Below are 6000 nucleotides of genomic sequence, written 5' to 3'. Positions count from 1 at the left end.
TGTGTGGTGAGGAGAAAGCTGTTACAGTTTTCACACCTACAGGTGCAACAAGGGATTATAAAATCAGCAAAGATCTTTAGTTTACTCATACAATGTGAAGCAATGCCAAAATTAGTGAATGAATACATATCACAGATATTTGTTACAGTACATTGTATATTAGCTTCTTTTGAAGAATTTAGCAGATGTTGCTTGTTACAAGATCTTCACTCCTTGCAAGGTGAAGTGATTTTGTGTGAGTGAATAAACACATAGCATTTTTTTTTTTATATTCAGTTCAGTATTATAACTTGAGACCATTGTTCGCTAGAAGCAGCGAAAAAAAAAAATCAATTGTTTGAATGTTGCCAATTAGAATTATTTGCTCTTTTCAGAGATGTACAACAAATACCTGGTATGAAAGCAGGATCTAGCTGCTACAAAGCCTAGAAATTGTTCAGATTTAAAAACGGCATATCTCGAGTTTCCATCCAACATGTGATAATGGTTTTAATGTAACTTTGTAGGTGGGGAGTGGATTCTGATATTTTGCGGACTCCTGCCCTCGTTTTGGACTTGAATTTATTTTCGGGAAAGAATGTTTTATTTCTGTATGTGACTGCCCAGCTCAAAACCCACAAAAAGTTGCAGATTAGGATTCTGTGTAATGGACTGAAAAATGTCATTTGGGTTGACCGACTCAAATTTGTAGAGTTTTTCTCACCTATAAGAGTGCTATTTTTTCTCTACCTTTTGTCCAAATTTGGTAGCTTAAAACAAAACTGAAATCATGATATTGGCAATTTTTTAGGTCATATCATTTCAGACAGGCATTGCTATCTCTGCAAAATAGAATACATTTTCATTGATACTTCTGCACAGCATGCTTGAGTGACCCTAATCTTGAATCCTCTTCCCCCCCCCCCTTTTCTATGAAACTGCACCTCCTAACTCTTACTTCAATCACTTTTTGAATGGGTTAGGATGGTTCAATTTCATAAGCTATACATCATTTTAAAGCTAATGTAAGAGCTTACAATTTTACTCTGTGTAGAAAAGTCAAAATTCATCTTGGCCTACTTTTTGTCCCCGCCGAACGAGTTCGAGCAGGGGACTATGAAACGGGCTCCGTACGTGTGTGTGTCCGTGTGTCCGTCCGTCTGTCCGTCCGTCCGTCCGTGTGTCCGTGTGTCCGTGTGTCCGTGTGTGCGTCCGTGTGTGATCAAAATCTTCAATTTGCTACTTCTCTGTCATTTATGAGCCAATTTTGATTCTGTTTGCTTTATATGATAGCACTACATGGGAGCTTTGAAACTTCTACACAGAATTTCAGTCGTGACCTTTGACCTTGACCTTTGACCTATATTGTACATTTTGCTACAAAATGCTACTCCTTCGCCATTTCTAACCCGATTTCGATTCCGTTTGCTTTATGTGATGGCACTAGGTGAGGGCTTCAAAACTTCTACACAGAATTTTGACCTTTGACTTCTTTGACCTTTGACCTTGATTTTTTGACCTATATTGTACATTTTGCTACAAAATGCTACTCCTTCGCCATTTCTAACCCGATTTCGATTCCGTTTGCTTTATGTGATGGCACTAGGTGAGGGCTTCAAAACTTCTACACAGAATTTTGACCTTTGACTTCTTTGACCTTTGACCTTGATTTTTGACCTATATTGTACATTTTGCTACGAAATGCTACTCCTTCGCCATTTTTAACCCGATTTCGATTCCGTTTGCTTTATATGATGGCACTAGTTGAGGGCTTCAAAACTTCTACACAGAATTTTGACCTTTGACTTCTTTGACCTTTGACCTTGATTTTTGACCTATATTGTGCATTTTGCTACAGAATGCTACTCCTTCGCCATTTCTAACCCGATTTCGATTCCGTTTGCTTTATGTGATAGCACTAGGTGAGGGCTTCAAAACTTCTACACAGAATTTTGACCTTTGTCTTCTTTGACCTTTGACCTTGATTTTTGACCTATATTGTACATTGGCTACAAAATGCTACTCCTTCGCCATTTCTAACCCAATTTCGATTCCATTTGCTTTATGTGATGGCACTAGGTGAGGGCTTCAAAACTTCTACACAGAATTTTGACCTTTGACTTCTTTGACCTTTGACCTTGATTTTTTACCTATATTGCACATTTTGTTACAAAATGCTACTTCCGGCGGGGACATATGTTACGCACCGCGTAATTTCTACTTTTCCTTGTTTTGGTGGTTTTGAGCTATAGGCAGTCACATATTTAATGATGAGAGTGTGTACGAATATGAAATAGTAAATACACTTGTAAATGTGAAAACCGTGACCATGCTCTGAATATGTTTGTACTCTCACAAGTTGAATCATGTTCACCATCCATGCATCTTTCTTTGCAAGATATGAATGCAAGGTTACTATGACTAAGTATAGAGTATATGATTATGTCATAGCACTCAGCCAAAAGACGGCTCATACTGCTGTCACACGAGAGACAAGAATGCCTTATTTATATTTATGGTCTACTATGCTTAAACTGTATGTAACAGTGCTCTATTTTATTATTTTGGTTCGTAGCCGGCAATTTCTTGTGTTGGAGGCTGTTATACTCAGATTGTTTCTCTCTTTGTTTGTTGTTTGTTTTTTTTTCTCTCCATCCTTTGACAGATTAGTGGTTGGGTTGATTGTGGCCCTGTCACTCAAAACATTGTAGAATACATATTGAATGTCTATACATCTTTCCTAACTAGATCTGATCTGAAATTTTCCAGCTTTGGGTTCATTGGTATCTGGCCGGATATAATTCCCGTGTTAGTGTATTTTAAAAAAAAGAGAGAAAAAACTGTGGCCAAACATGCAAGTGCAGGTGATATCTGTAGTTCATCAGAAGTTTGTTTGTAAATGCTAGTCAAGTTTGTAGCACAGGCATCATTAACATCTCCACAACTCAAATCTATGAGTGAATACAGTCCATCGATTTTCAGCCTTTCGGGATGTACAGCTGTAGACTGGTATTCCCTTAATTTCAAAGCTTTCTCTATGCAGAGTCAGGCGCAGTGGATTAGACCCTGGACTCTCAATCACAAGGTCCTTGGTTCAAGTCCCCCATTAAAACTACTGTTGTTTGTGCCCGTAGGCAAGGTGCTTAATTAGTTCTTAACTAGTCCTTCTAAGGAGACTTCAAGCTGTCTGTCTTGTGATTGCTTGCTTTAAGCATTCAGTTGCTTTTATAGTGGTCTGGCAAAACAAATCCTAATTTATATTCCGGACAATTTAAACTCACTTTAATCTGAAAAACTTTGCCTATGATTTTGTAGCGAGTGTGAAGAAAGAGGAGTTTTAATGCATCTCTTGACAGACAGTTCAGTCAGTTGGTTGTTCTTCATGACTCTCAAATATTCTTGACATACTGGTACAGTCAACCCTGTCTACAGCAGCTACCCAAGGAAGACTTAAAAGTGGCTGTCATAGACAGGTTCAATTTTCTCTCAGAGGGAATTATTTGTAGTGGTTGTATACGGCAGGTGGCCGCTATAGACAGGTGGTCGTTAAGACAGGTTTGACTGTACAATGTTTATTGAACTTTATTCAAGAGCATTTTTGTCTATTTACTTGCAAACATTGTATAATATTTTGTTTCATTATAGCTTATTGCAAGAGTACTTACGACCAGTACATACATGTGTATTACGACATACATTTTTTTTTCTTTTCTTCTTTATGTTGTAATGAAGCGAGGCTGGAGTAATGACAGTGTCAATATCATGTAGGACTGAGTTAGGGAATCTCCACTTCTTTCTGAAATAACTCACCCTGTAATAATGTACCCTGACATTTCTAGTTGTATGTTGAAATATGTGGTTAAAAATGTCATTTTTTTAAACGATATGTACACCTCACTGTAGTTTTATCCTGCACATTACCATAGTAAATTATGTTATTGTATTCAGTGTATATTACCAAAGTATTGCTACATGTATGTTATTGTATTCAGTGTGTATTAACAAAGTACTGCTGGGCACTATCATCAATGTGTTTGCAAAGATATATCCTGAGAACTATTATACATTTGTAGCATACAGGCAATTCATGACGAGTGTCCAGGATTGCCAACAAACCTACATCAAAGAAAAGGAAATTCAAAAAAGTATTCAGGGCAATTTATTCAACCTCGCGGAAGTCGAAGCCAAAGACACTGGAGAAATCCTCCAACTTGAGTGAATTTTGACTTACTTTGTACACTGCAAATGCAAGAATTTTGGGGGTACATTTATCTTGCATATTTCACACTAGTTTTGGCTGGCACAAATTCTAATACCCATGAAAAATATCTTACAATTTTCTGTGCACATTTGGAATAGGTGTACAATTATACAGCACGAATTTGAGAATCAGCAAATATGTTTTTTAGCCACTCAGGTGAAAAATTAATTGCACAAAAATATCTATGTTTACAGTACAACGAAATTTTCATATTCATATCCATATCGAAGTATTAAAACAAAATGTTCTTCTGTGAGCTCAACTTTACAGGCAAGGTTGACTGTACACTGGTGTGTTTCATTGATTTCAATAAGGAAAAAAAAAAGGTAATGATAAAAATGATTTCCATATTAAGGAGACGTTATGTTCTCTTGTCAGAACACAAAGCAAAATTTAAAGTTTTCTGGAGGCTCCTGGAGAAACAGGTACAGTAAAACCAGAAACTTTTGCCATTTGGAGCAACAAGTCTCTTACGGCATGAAACTTTCTCAAATTGGAGCCAACAATCTTTTTTGCAGCATGAAACTTTCGCGAATTGCCAACCATGATGGTGTACAATATTGTAATCTGGCATTTCTCTTTCAATGCACTGTGCAAACAAAGACTTGCACATGCATTTTACTTTCCTGAATTGTGGCCCCTTGTAAACTTTGTGAAAGTTGCTGATTTCACGGTAGATGAATGAACTGTTTAGTCCTTATAATTCCTTGAAGGCTCACAGAATAATGTTGCCTTTCTTTGTCTACTATAGATGTGATGGAAAAAAAAATAGATTGTTGGTGATGTTCAGTATTCTATTCCTCTACTGGTATGGAAATATCTGCTTCTTGTACCATGTCATAGCTAGTAAGATGATAGAAAATTGTGAATTGTGGTCAAAATGATAGACAATCCAAACAGACATTCCAAAAATCAAAATCAATCCCTATAATAATCAAGTATATTTTAAAAAGAATGTAAAAGTAGGGATGATGTTGGCTTTGAAACCGGTGGTAGTTGACTTTATGCTTGTAGCACCTGTTTCTTAACTGTCAATCTGCTGATCATTGCTCTCATTATAAGCTCTTCTGAAATCTAAATTCATTTCTAAAACTTCACTGTTTTTTTTAACTCTCCACTCTCCATCTTGCCTGTCATTTATCTATGCACTAACTCACACAGACCCAATATGCATGTTGTAACACAAGAATTTCATTCTTTCTCTCATACATTAGTTTATTTGAATTTATTCATATGATGGAAGTTTATAAATATGCTATAACTCAATAAAAATTTATATTTTATATGTTTGTACAAGAATTTGAGTTTCAGTGTATCGTGGAAATCTCTCGTCTTTCTGTGTCTCTATAGAGTTCTTAATGATCACAAACAGATGGAACATAATACAGTTAAAAAGACAAAAAGATAATCTTGTTGTGCCTTTACACACAGGGGCATGTTTGTTTTGGGTTTTTTTTTTTTTCAACCCCCATATTGTAGGCAAAAAGCACCAATCTGCACCTAAACCCTGACAAGTGAGTACTGTACAGCCTACAAAAAATTGCCCACTTCAAGAGCAACTTTTCCAAGAGTCACAGCGAACTATGTAGAGATTAGATAGCATGGGAGGACACCCATAGTTTGTCTCCATAATCAAGCTGGTATGAACTACTGATGCACTGTAGTTCACTATGACAGTATTCAAACATGCTGAAGTGAATCTACAATTGTCTTCACTTGGCACTGCCAATGACATGTGCGGAGCATAAAAAGGAATCACA

This window comes from Diadema antillarum, unplaced genomic scaffold (genome assembly GCF_040938485.1).
Source record: "Diadema antillarum isolate AM-2024a unplaced genomic scaffold, OU_Dant_1.0 seq00000839_RagTag, whole genome shotgun sequence".
In the NCBI taxonomy this organism is placed as follows: Eukaryota; Metazoa; Echinodermata; class Echinoidea; order Diadematoida; family Diadematidae; genus Diadema; species Diadema antillarum.
Note: the sequence above shows the minus strand (reverse complement) of the source record.